Source organism: Papio anubis, chromosome 14, assembly GCF_008728515.1.
Source record: "Papio anubis isolate 15944 chromosome 14, Panubis1.0, whole genome shotgun sequence".
Lineage (NCBI taxonomy): Eukaryota > Metazoa > Chordata > Mammalia > Primates > Cercopithecidae > Papio > Papio anubis.
In genome coordinates, this window is record NC_044989.1 from 48,831,300 (window position 1) to 48,844,909 (window position 13,610).

Genomic DNA, 13,610 nt, shown 5'->3' on the forward strand with positions numbered 1-13,610 from the left:
TGCATCACTCACATACACATACATACACTCACTGTTTAAACTAGTTACATTGACATTTGGGTCTAGCCCTGTGGCTCATGTCTGTACTCCTAGGTACTTAGGAGGCTGAGGGGGGATGATTGCCTGAGCCCAGGAGTTCGAAGGCTGCAGTGAGCCGTGATTGTCCTACTGCATTCTAGCCTGTGCAACAGAGTGAGACCCAGTCTCTAAAAAAATAAAACTAAAGGCCGGGCATGGTGGCTCACACCTGTAATCCCAGCACTTTGGGAGGCCGAGATGGGCAGATCACTTGAAGTCAGGAGCTCAAGACCAGCCTGGCCAACATAGTGAAACCCCGTCTCTACTAAAAATACAAAAATTATTCGGGCATGGTAGCGTGTGTCTGTAATCCCAGCTATTTGGGAGGCTGAGGCAGGAAAATCACCTGAACCTGGGAGGCAGAGGTTGCAGTGGGTCAAGATTGCGCCACTACACTCCAGCCTGGGCAACAGAGCAAGATTCCGTCTCAAAACAAAAAGCCAAAAACATTTGGACTGGGTCAGTATTCAGCATGTACTTCATTATGACTATTCAAATACTGGTGATAGCTGAGTCATGTAATTTACTGTGATTAGTTTTCCTTTCTTGTACAACTGTTTTCCCTGGAGTCTTTTTTTAAAAAATTACTCACAATGTTTTCTATGGTACTTATCACTAGTTTATTCCTAACTTCTCTCCCGGGTGTATAATGCTCCTCGCAGTGTGGTCAAAGTCAGTTGGGTGTTCAGCCAACTTCCATCTTCAGGAATTCTCTCCCAGAACCATCTGACTTGCTCCAGACTGTCTCATTTGATCTCTGGGATGGCAGCACTGCTGTTATCTTGGGATCTGCCTTCCTCAATATCCTGGGCATCAAGTGCCTCTCATCCTTAAAACAACCCTTTCTCAACTCCATAAGCCCTTCTAGTGACTGCCCTGACCCTCTACTTGTGTTCACAGCCCACCTCTTGAACAAATTCTCTCTCTCTCTTGTCTGGGCCTCTTGTGGCATGGAAAGTGAAAGAGGAGATCAGCCAGGCATGGTGGCTTATGCCTGTAATCCCAGCACTTTGGGAGGCCGAGGCAGGTGGATCACCTGAGGTCAGGAGTTTGAGACCAGCCTGGCCAACATGTTGAAACCCCATCTCTACTAAAAATACAAAAAATTAGCCTGGCATAGTGGCGGGGACCTGTAGTCCTAGCTACTCAGGAGGCTGAGACAGGAGAATTGCTTGAACCTGGGAGGTGGAGGTTACAGTGAGCCAGGATCGCACCATTGCACTCCAGCCTGGGCAAAAGAGTGAAACTCCGTCTCAAAAAAACCCAAAAACAAGAGGCTGGGTGCGGTGGCTTATGCCTGTAATCCCAGCACTTTGGGAGGCTGAGGCAGGCGGATCACGAGGTCAGTAGTTTGAGACCGGCTTGGCCAACATAGTGAAACCCTATCTCTACTAAAAATACAAAATTAGCTGGGTGTGGTGGCACCCACTTATAGTCACACCTACTCGGGAAGCTGAGACAGGAGAATCACTTGAACCCGGGAGGTGGAGCTTGCAGTGAGCCGAGACCACACCACTGCACTCCAGCCTGGGTGACAGAGTCTCACTCTGTCCCCTCCCCTGCCCCAAAAAAGAGGAGATTCTCAGTCTATGCACAGAGTAGGGATTGAAATCTGCATAGGAGTGAAAAACAGAAAAAAAAAAAAAAGACTTTTAATTAATCCTTCATTGCAGGCCAGGAGTAGTGGCTCATGCGTGTAATCCTAGCACTTTGGGAGGCCAAAGCAGGTGGATCACCTTAGGTCAGGAGTTCAAGACCAGCCTGGCCAACATGGTGGAACCCTGTCTCTACTAAAAATATAAAAATTAGCAAAGCCTGCTGGTGCACTCCTGTAATGCCAGCTACTCGGGAGGCTGAGGCATGAGAATTGCTTGAACCCAGGAGGCAGAGGTTGCAGTGAGCCGAGATCATACCACTGCACTTGAGCCTGGATGACAGAGTGAGACTGTGTCTCCAAAAAAAAAAATCATTCATTGCTTTCTGGAGAAGATGGAATTTTCAAAATTGAAACAAAACTTCCTGCTTTTTCCTGATTATATATTACACAACTATTGTTGAAAATCTGGAATACTGGGCCAGGTGTGGTGGCTTACATCTATAATCCCAGCACTTTAGGAGGCCGAGGCAGGAGGATCACTTGAGCCCAGGAGTTTGAGACCAGCCTGGGCAACATAGGGAAATCCCATCTCTATTAAAAAGTATATATTAAAATTTTTAAAAATTCGGAAAATGAAAAGTATCAGGAGCAGAGATTTAGCTATTAACGTTTTTGCTTGTTCCTGCTTTTTATTTCATGCATATATAAATATGTTTTTAATTAAAGTGGGCTTACGTTACAAGAAATTCCGAGTGAGAAAAAAAGTTGGAATTGTGTTATAAGAAATTTCAAATGAGGCCTGGCTCAGTGGCTCATGCCTGTAATCTCAGCACTTTGGGAGGTTGAGGTAGGTGGATCACTTGAGGTCAGGAGTTCGAGACCAGCCTGGTCAACATGGTGAAACCCTGTCTCTACTAAAAATGAAAAAATTAGCTGGTTGTGGTGGCGCAAGCCTGTAATCCCAGCTACTGAGGAGGCTGAGGCAGGAGAATTTCTTGAACCCAGGAGGCAGAGGTTGCAGTGAGCCGAGATTGCCTGGGCAACAGAAGGAGACTGCATCTCAAAAAAAAAAAAAAAAAAAAAAGAAAAGAAAAAAGACATTTCAAAGGACAAAAAAAAGGTATTTAATAGGAAGAGGGGGAGTAAATTACCTGGTTGCAGAGCTCTGGAGGGCACCATTCACACTGTGTTCATAGCAAACCCAGTGATCTTGGGTTGAAGGGGTAAGAGCCTCCAGGCACACTTTAAGAAACTGATAAAAAACCATTGTTTTGTCATATCCTTGGTTGCCACCACCCCCCTCCCCCAATTTAGTTGTTACACGCAATACTACTCAATTTGGAAAGCTGATACAACTGGATTCTCCATTGTTTTTTGTAAGAAACTGTATCAGTTCAACTAACACAGATACTTTTTTTGGGGGGGGGGGGAAGCGGGGAGGGGGAGGCAGGGGCAGAGTCTTGCGCTGTCACCCAGGCACCCAGGCTGGAGTGCAGTGGTAAAATCTCAGCTCACTTCAGCCTCTGCTTCCTGGGTTCAAGGATTCTAGTGCCTCAGCCTCCTGAGTAGCTGGGACTACAGGTGGATGCCACCATGCCTGGCAAATTTTTTGTGTTTTAGTAAAGACGGAGTTTCACCGTGTTGCCCAGCCTGGTCTTGAACTCCTGAGCTCAGGCAATCCACCCAATCCACCCGCCTTGGCCTCACAAAGTGTAGGATTACAGGCATGAGCCACCATGCCCGGCTTAACTAACACAGATACTTTTTAACAACACGAACTTTCTAAGTTCATTACCCTTTGAAACAAAACAAAACAAAACTCAGCTACACCATTTCTAAACAAAAGTGAAAAATAATTGAAGACCCAGTTAGCTAAGAAAGCCACCAAAAGAGTTGGAACAAAAGGCTGTCTCCAAATGGCTATGAATTTAAGCCTTTATAATTCATAAAGAACATATGAATTCAGAAAGAAAAACGTGCAGTTTATGGTTTGATGTAGCATTAACCCTGGAAGTTGCTCTCAGATCTTAAAACGCTTCAAACTCTTCTGTTACTTTTACATATGAAGATAGCGACATATTTGATGATGGCTAAGAAAACATCTGGCAGAGCCATATTAACAAGGGAATAGTTTGTTTTATGATAGAAGAGGAAGCTTCTGTTCTCGGCTAAGAGCCATGTCCTCAGATACCATGGCAATAAATGGAAAGCTTGTCAGTAAGTGGTTGCCTCTTTGTCTTAAATTTTTAAGCAGTTTAGTAGTTAGCTCCAAATTAGGAAATTAACTGGCAATCAAAGCATTGGAGCAGGAAAACCCATTATAGCTCTTCCAAATCTCAAAAAAAAAAAAAAAAAAAAAAAAAAAATGGTTAGAGAGCATTAGGATAACTCTTTATAAGAGGAGGAATATGCAGGGCGCAGTGGGTCACGCCTGTTAATTCCAGCACTCTGGGAGGCCGAGGTGGGGGGATCACTTGAGGCTAGGAGTTCCAGAGCAGCCTGGGCAACATGGCAAAACCCCGCCTCTACTAAAAAATGCAACACCACCAACAACAAAACTAACTGGATGTGGTGGCATGTGCCTGTGGTCCCAGCTGCTCAGGAGGCGGAGATGGGAGAATCACCTGTGACCGGGGAGGTGGAGGCTGCAGTGAGCCAAGAATGTGCCACCACATTCCAGCCTGGGTGACAGAATGAGAACCTGTCTCAAAAAAAAAAAAAAAAAAAGGGATTAGAAGAATCGAAAGAATCGACTGGTAGATGGAAACATACTGGAATTTGTTGGCTTGTTTGCAGGTATAGGGGCCTCAAAAGGTATCTCCTCATATAGAACCTTTGTGTTTGTTTTACCAGTGGCTTTAATTATCTCTCAGCTCAACCCCACTGCTTCCCTAAACTCTAGATAGTAGTGGGATAGCTTAGCGGTGACATCTTATAGGCCCAAGAATAGAAATAGCACGGATCAGTTAACTAAGAACAAAATGTCATTCACATACGTCTTGCTGAGATGGTGGAGAATATTCTTCCTTTCTTCAGCTTTCCTATATTTCTTTAGGAGACCTCTTGTATTGTGGTAAATTGTCAACATGTCTCATGTAGTTATTCTCATGCATGCCATCTTCCTTAACAGCAACAGATGCTGTGAGGCAGGAACTGTGCCTTATACTTACTCCCCCACAGTGCCTAGGAGAATGTCTTGTACACAGTAGGGTTTCAATAAATGAAAGCTGGATACATTTTAGGAATCAAGCCAAGGGACTGGCCAGCTGAAGCAATGATCAATGTGGCTCAACTACACTCAAGAGTATCCCATCTCAGGACAAAGGACAGTCAATCTTGAGCCATTCTGAACTGATTATCATACTCCTAAGTATCATTGATTTCATTTGGCATTTTCAGTGAAGATGTGGGCTTTTTATTTATCTTTGGAATTTTCCATCCAAAGAGTATTTGGGTTTACTTATAGCTAAAAAAAAAATAAATAAAAATAAAAAAAAAACCAGTGTGTTTGTTTATCAAACATCAGAGCAAAATGTACCATGTACTCAAGATGGTGATTTTTAAATTTTTTCGATTTCATTTTAACTATTTTAACTATTATATATATATATATATATATATAGAGAGAGAGAGAGAGAGAGAGACAGAGACAGAGAGATGGAGTCTTGCTCTGTTGCCCAAGCTGGACTACAGTGTTGCTATCTTGGCTCACTGCAACCTCCGCCTCCTGGGTTCAGGTGATTCTCCTGCCTCAGCCTCCTGAGTAGCTGGTATTACAGGCGCCCGCCACCACTCCCTGCTAATTTTCGTATTTTTAGTAAAGATGGGGTTTCACCATATTGACCAGGCTGGTCTTGAACTCGTGATCTCAGGTGATCTGCCTGCCTCAGCCTCCCAAAGTGCTGGGATTAAAGGCCTGAGCCACCATGCCCAGTCAAAAAACCAGAGTTTGAATGAGTGTTATAATGTAAATAGAGATTTGCTCTTGCCAAGTTTTTAGAGAGGAATGTTCCTACGAAGCATTTAGGACTTAGCCCTCCCCTTGAATGTATATTAAATGATCCTGACAGCTTCAGCTGATGTGAGTTTTGAGGAATTCCAAGCTAATCACCTATTAGGTCATTATCTACAGATACTTTGGGTATGTCTTGTTAAACAGTTGGGAAGTTCTAAATATTTCCATGAAAAAGCTGCCAGGAAAGAGAAATCTGCTAATAAAAAGGAGAATGACATAGTTTGAGGGTCTACTTATTGTAAAGCAAGAGACAGAACAGTAACTGGAGTAAAATGAGGTCACAGCTGTGATGAACGGCTGTGGTGGCTTAACTATTGAGGCCAGGCTAAGCTGTTTACCACCAGATTTTGATACAAAGGGACACTACCAGAAAGGATCCTTTGGAAATACGTGGTGGAGTTGCAAGAAATAAATCTTCATTCATGAAACTGGCAACCTTTGGGGCAATGCTGCATCACACAGAGGGGGAAGGCCTGTCCTTTGCAAAAGACAAAATGGTTTTCAAACAACTGTATTTAGTCTTTAGAAAATTATGGGCCTATTTGCTTTGCAGAAGTGTCAAAGATTCCAAAAGAGATTTCTTTCACCAGGTGGCTACCCACTAATAAAGGCCCTACTGCTTCTTTCAAAGATGACAGAATTTAAAAGGTGCATACAGAACGCTGTAAATGCAGTGATGATTACTGTTTATCAAATGTGGCGTTGCTTCCTGCATGAGTCCTGTCTCCGTTAGCTGTGGCGGTTTCTGAGATGAGCTGACCTCTGTGGAAGACCCACTGGTGAAAGGTGGGCTGGACATAGGACCCAAAAGGTTCAATTTGGGGGTTCAATTTGGTGACCCCAAAATGCCTGGGGTCAAAGCATGAGGACGACAAAGAGGAGTTGCCACTTCTCTTTTTCTTCCCTTCCTCCTCGTCCTGCTTCCTGTGTCCTTCTTGCTCCACTTCTCTCAGCTCCTTACCAGGGTCCAGTACCTGTCCGTTTCCATGGGACAATCTCTGACAAGTTAACCAGCCAGTCAGTTGACTTCCTATTCCCTAGGCTCTCACCTGCCCTTCCTCAACTCTTAACCATTACTGGAAGGTAGCTGGAGGAAATGAGAAGCTGAGGAGAAACCAGTGCCTTTTTCTGTGTTTAGGATATATTAAGCATAAGCACAATTAGTAGTTTTATCTGAGAATAAAAGTATCCTAAATAGATCCTGGCTGTGTGATTTCAGGCTCTCGAGAAGTGCCCTCTTGGAATGTCACTTTCCTTCCTCAAAGCCCTGAGGGCAGGTTCTTAACACTGGCTGGGGGTCAAATAGGGTACTGACTATATTTCCATTTCACCAGGGAACTCCAAGGTCAAAAACAAGGCTACACCTGAAAGAACATTTAAAAGAGAATTACACTGCTATGCAAAATACAAGGATGTGTTCACTCATTTTCACCAACTCTGGATGCACTGCCTATGAGTTAGCTCAGCTCCTCAAGGAAATCTATGATTAAAAAAAAAATTCATTTCCTTTCCACTTTCCAGCATAGTACTTCAAGTTGAGATGCTCACCGGGACCTCCTAACCCCTCTCCTTGGATGCAACCGCTTTCTTCCCAGGTAGTCCATCCTGCACACTGTTAAACCAGTATTTCTTATTTGTCATTTCGAATCCTCAAGGATTCACTGGGTGCCTATTGTACACCTTCGCTTAAAAACTTTCAGGGATTTCCTATATTCTGCTTCATTCCCAGCTCCACCTTCCCATCTAAACATTGCCCACTTCCCCTAAGCCTTCCAGTCCTGCCAACCTCCAAAGCACCATGCCCTGGGACCTTAAATGCCCTTTTCTCTCCCCTCTGAGCCTGTTCAAACTCAGCTCAGTCTCTCGTCCTAGGTTTTGGGGAGGGTGCCTTCATTCTGACTGGCTCCCACTGAGGCAGCCCCACTTGAGGAAGAGGCTGAGATGCCAAGTGACTTGCCTAGAGTCATTTGCCAGCAGGTGATGGAATAGGGACTACGAGCCACCCTGCAGCCTCTCCTGGGAGGACAACGCCCCTTCTCCCTCTCCCTGCACTCTGCAGGCAGCACAGAGGAGGCATCTGGACGCGTTTACCTCCTCCCCGCCCCCACAGCTTGGCCCTCGCTAAGCTGTCTTGTGTCCTTCCTCCTGCTGTGATTGATTCGCCCAGGAAGGTGGGGCTTTAGTAATTCTTTAGTTCTCCTAATCACAAGGTGGGGGGTAGGGAGTGGGGAGTGGGGTGAGGCGGGGGGTACAAAACAAAACAAAACTCCATGAATCAACTTAGAAAGCACGACCGAAAAGGCCCTCCATCATCCCCATCCAGAGGTGAGGACAAGGCCTGGGGGTGCTGGGTGACTTCAGACCTCCCAAGGGTCCAAGCTATCTGCTTCAAGGGGGTCATCGAAACGTAACTCATATACTTGCCCCCCCGCTCCGCCCCCCGACTTTTGCGGGAGGGAGCGCTCTCCCCTCCTCTGGGAGGCTGGAGACTCGGGGACAGAAGATGCGCTGGAGGGAAGAGAATGGAGCGTCGGACACCAGAAAAACTTTGGGGGATTCGGGGTGGGAAAGAAGGCGTGAAGAGAGAAGGGAGGCTCAGCAGGGGAGGAGGGGCGGGGGCGGGAGCGGGAGGAGTCACTGAGCTGCGGCCGCCCCTCCCCGCCCTCCACTCGGCGGCCCCGGGCCCTCCTCCCCCTCCTCCTCCTCTCCCTCCTCTTTCTCCTCCTCCCGGTGTGGATGGCTGCGGCCAGAATCGGAGCTCCAACCGCGCTGCCGGTGAGTGACCAGCCCCGGGGGACAGAGACGGAGAGGCCTGGGACCCCCCTCTCCAGGGTGGGGCCTCCTGCCGTCTCTGGGAAAGTTTGCGGGCGCCCCGGGACACGGGCGTCTCCAGGGCCGCTCGGCGCCTCCCCATCTCCCCGCGCCCGCCCTGGCTGCCCCCAGGGGCGCCCTGGGGCCCGCAGAGGGGTGGCCCCCCGGCAGGGACTCCTCGCCTCCCCTCTGTTCTGAGGCTGCTACTGGGACCGGGGTCTGACTCTAAAGAGAAAACTCAAACAGAGAAAAAAAAAAAAAAAAAAAAAAAAAAAATATCGACTAAGTTCGGTGGGCGAGGGCCGGGGCTCGTTCTCACCCGCGCGCGGCCCCTCGACCTCTCGGACCCGGGCCACCAGCTCTGCGTCCTTCACGCCTCCCTCGGGGCCTCTGTGTCTCTCTCCCGCCCCCAGACTCCCTCCTCTTTCTGGCTGCTGTTATTTGGGCTGCTGCCCCCTTCCCGCTCCCTGGGACCTCAGCTGGGACCTCAGCCGGCGCCTGCAGCCCGGAGTCCCCACCTGACTTGGAAGGCAGGCAAGGAGTCAGGCCACCGGGCCACAGCCGCGGGGGCACCACACTGGCCCAAACATTTCCTGCAGGTAAGACCATTCACTGGGTATCGGGGTTGGGTCCCTTGGGCCCACAAACCTCGTGGGTACAGGGAAAAATTAAAATATATTCCTCCTTAGGAATGCACTGTTTCTGTTGGTTTGGCATCTTTTTATTTTTAACCCCTCTAACTGTGCTTTCTTCTAATAATAATGATACTTCATGTAATTAGCGTTTCTAATATCTAAAGACAGAAGAAGGAAGAAAATAATAAACGAAAGAGAGAGAATACTTGCTAAAAATACTAATTTTTGACTTCAGTCCACACCCGACTGTTTTCCTGGGAGATAGAAGTTCAGTGTAGTTTGTTTTCAGACTAACCGCAAACAAGATTACAGCCTCCTCCAGGCTAGAAGTTTTAATTTGCCTGACATGCACCACACTGTTGGTATTCCCAGCCTGGCATTCCCGTCTGCATAGCTCCAGTCTCCCTCCCAACTCCCCCACTCTCACTTTCTTTCTCATAAAAGGGAGCTGTGAAAACAAGGCAATGGGAGAGGCTCAAATGAGCTGGACCACATAATAAAAACAGCCCTACTTATTTTAATCCTGAAGCTATGGCCTCCCCTAGACTCTGATTGGGTGGAAGAAATGTTTAGTTCATTTATGTGGTTTTTATGTCAGTAGTTATTATGATTGAATCAGTGTTTCCATGACAGGCTTGCTTCTCTGGGCACGATGGGGAGCCTATTAATTCTCAGATGGGTCTGGACAGATCAAGTCTGGAGTCTGGAGAGATTTTTCAGGGCTTGACCTGGGGCTGGTATTGCAAACCTCTGCACACTCAGAACCAGAGCAGCCGGGAGCAGCCTGAGCTGGGGTTTTCTTCCACGTGAAGTGGAAGCTCTACCAAGGAGCGAACTGTGTGAGCGTGGTTGCTGGGGGATGTTGAATTTTTACGTTTTTAGGAAGAACACACTTGTCAAAACTTTAGCCACTCCTGTTTCCATACAAACAATAAATGTGGTAGTAACAAATGTAGTAGATCAGATTCTGAACAACTCCTTAAAAAACAGGTCCAAGTATTGGACCATTTGGAAATAAAGATTTTATTTTATTTGAGTTCTACTGGAAATAAAAGTTTATGTTAAAAAGGATGTAATTCACTTCTCTCCACTGATTCAGTTTGACAGTTCCCCATTGGTATGAATCAGTTATGTTTTACTGTGGTCTCAAAACATTATTAAGGCAGGGCACGGGGACTCATGCCTGTAATCCCAGCGCTTTGGGAGGCTGGGGCAGGCAGATCACTTGAGGTCAGGAGTTCGAGACCAGCCTGGCCAACATGATGAAACCCCGGCTCTATTAAAAATACAAAAGCTAGCTGGGCAGCATGGTGGGAACCTGTAATCCCAGCTACTCGGGAGGTTGAGGCAGAAGAATCGTTTGAACCTGGGAGGCGGAGGTTGCAGTGAGCTGAGATTGCACCACTGCACTCCAGCCTGGGCGACAGAGCAAGACTCTGTCTAAAAAAAAGAAAAAAATAATAATTGATAGGCAAATGTTGTGACTTCCATTCAAAAAGTAAATCCAAAAAAAAAGAAGAAAAAAAAAAGTAAGTCCGTAAATTCTGAACTTGTTTGGCCCTGTTGCTTAGAAAAACAATGTACTGTGCTCAGATAAAAATCTTTAGTCTCTTCCTCTTCCTGAGAATTTTTAATAGTTCACTTAATATCCTGGAAGTCAACCTTATACAGTTTAGAGAAAAGTTGCCTCTCTGCCTTGTCCAGCTTTTGCACCACCTCATGAAATATTGTTAAACTGGATGGTTTGCCATGGGCACAAGAGTCTGCCCAGCAGTCCGAGGAGAGGCTGGGGATGTAATGAAGACCACGGGGGCCTGGACCTAAGGAGCAGGTGGTCAGGATGGTGAGATGAAGGCTGTATCTCCAGACAGCCACAGAAAGCAGCCACTGATCATCTGGACAAGTCAGATGAGTTGGAAATATCAATACATGAAGTGTGGGACTGGTGGAGAGCAAGGAAGGAAGAGATGGTTAAGAAGCAAAATGATACAAATAAATAAAAAAGGAAAAGGCCAGGCACAGTGGCTCATGCCTGTGAAGTGCCAGGTGTGGTGACTCATGCCTGTAACCCTAGCACTGTGGGAAGTGGAGGCCAGAGGATCGCTTGAGGCTAGGAGTTAAGACCAGACTGGGCAACAAAGTGAGACCCCATCTCTTAAGAAAAAAAAGATGGGCTGGGTGCAGTGGCTTCTGCCTGTAATCCCAGCACTTGGGGAGGCCGAGGCGGGCAGATCCTGAAGTCAGGAGTTCGAGACCAGCCTGGCCAACATAGTGAAACCCTGTCTCTACTAAAAATGCAAAAATTAGGTGGGCATGGTGGCAGGTGCCTATAATCCCACCTACTCGGGAGGCTGAGGCAGGCGAATCACTTGAACCTGGGAGATGGAGGTTGCAGTGAGCCGAGACTATGCCACTGCACTTCAGCCTGGGCGACAGAGTGCGACTCCATCTCAGAAAAGAAAAAAAAAAGATGTAGACCAGGCTCAGTGGCTCACGCCTGTAATCCCAACATTCTGGGAGGCCACACGGGTGGATCACCTAAGGTCAGGAGTTCAATACCAGCCTGGCCAACATGATAAAACCCTGTCTACTAAAAATATGGAAAATTAGCTGGGTGTGGTGACAGGCACCTATAATCTCAGCTACTCAGGAGGCTGAGGTAGGAGAATCGCTTGAACCTGGGAAGTCGAGGTTGCAGGGAGCCAAGATCGTGCTACTGCACTCGAGCCTGGGCAACAAGAGCAAAACTCTGTCTCAAGAAAAAAAAAAAAGGAAAAAAAAGAAGATGTAAAATAGCCCAAAGGAATACTATGTGACCTTTTAAAATCGTGTTGTATAAGAATGTTGAATTACACAGGACTTTTGTGTGTGTGTGTGTGTGTGTGTGTGTGTGTGTGTGTGTGTGTGACAAAGTTTTGCTCTGCTTGCCCAGGCTGGAGTGCAATGACGCGATCTCGGCTTATTGCAACCTCTACCTCCTGGGTTCAAGCGATTCTCCTGCCTCAGCCACCTGAGTAGCTGGGACTACAGGCATGTGCCACCACGCCTGGCTAATTTTGTATTTCTAGTAGAGACGGGGTTTCTCCGTGTTGGTCAGGCTGGTCTTGAACTCCCGACCTCAGGTGATCCACCCGCCTCAGCCTCCCAAAGTGCTGGGATTACAGGTGTGAGCCACTACGCCTGGCCTGGAGTTAATTTTTAAAAGCAAATTATAAAATAGAAAGCACTATAATTTTACTCTTTGAAAAACATCCAGAAAATACTGGAATTATATGCATCAAAATGGATGGTGAGAGTATAGTTGTTTTTTTATTTTCTTCGTACTTGCATTTCTCAAATTTTATAATAATAATAGCTAACATTTACTGATAACTAAGCACTTACATATGGTATTTCATTTGAAAACTCTTTGAGGTAAGTAGTACTATTATTTTCATTATGGAGTTTCAGAAACTAGAACCAGAAGGGTAACTCATCTGAGGTCACACACCACTAAGTGCTGGAATCAAGTGTTGAATTTAGGTCAGTGGCTAAAGTCTATGCATCTCTATCACTACTGTCTACCATCTCCCTGCACATGTATTATTATTATTTTAATTATAAGGAAAAAGTAGAAAAGGAAAGTGAAAATGTTTCATGCTTTAGTAAGAACTGATGGGCACCGTGGCTCGTGTCTGTAATCTCAGCACTTTGGGAGGCTGAGGTGGAAGGATCACTTCAGTCCAGGAGTTCAAGACTAAGTAGGGCAAATTAGTCAGGCATGTGGCACATGCCTGAGTCCCAAGTACTCAGGAGGCTGAGCTGGGAGGATCACCTGAGCCTAGGAGATGGAGGCTTCAGTGAGCTATGGTCACGCTACTGCACTCCAGCCTGGGCAACAGAGCGAGACCCTGTTTCCTAAGGGGTGGCGGGGGGGGGGGGGGGGGGGGGGGGGGGGGGGGCCCCGCACCCCCCCCGGGGGGGGGAAAAGGGGGGGGCCCCGGTTCCGGGGGGGGGGGGGGGGGGGGGGGGAGATGGGACGGTGGGGAAACAAACAAAAGCAAAAACAAAAACACACTGATATGTAAAATGTAAAATGCCTCCCATCTCTTCCAGCTCCCCCAGTCACTTCTCTTAAGAAGTCTTTGGTAACTGCTCCAGATTTAGAGGTAGCTCACCCCTTCCTTGCAAGCTAGCTCTACTCACCAGAAGAATCCAGAATTCCATGGAGGCTTCCTGGCCAGCCTGGAATTCCAGGAACCTTAGGGATTCTGGATCAATCCTCAGTACAAGGCAAGATTTTTAAAGTAGATCAGGCAAATTATGTCTTCAGAGCTCTGCAAATTACAGGGTGTCATTGTTCTTTGCGGCGGCAGGAGAATATGATGGGTGAAAAGCACCCCCAGGCTTAAATGTACCTGTGTGTTACATGGAATGTCAGGGTAAGTCAAGGGTTTACCATGGAATAAGAAAGAGGGAAAAAAGCTCATTGCTG

At 46.8% G+C, this 13,610-nt stretch overlaps 1 protein-coding gene across 1 annotated transcript in view; it reads left to right on the plus strand.

Moving 5' to 3' along the window:
• Window positions 1–8,362: 8,362 nt before the first annotated feature.
• Window positions 8,363–13,610, plus strand: part of STON1 (stonin 1) — a 64,282-nt gene continuing 59,034 nt past the window's right edge. Inside the window, exons 1-2 of the mRNA XM_009184165.3 lie at window positions 8,363–8,465; window positions 8,915–9,100. The gene's annotated coding sequence lies outside the window, so the exon portion shown is untranslated. The remainder of the gene's footprint in view (window positions 8,466–8,914; window positions 9,101–13,610) is intronic.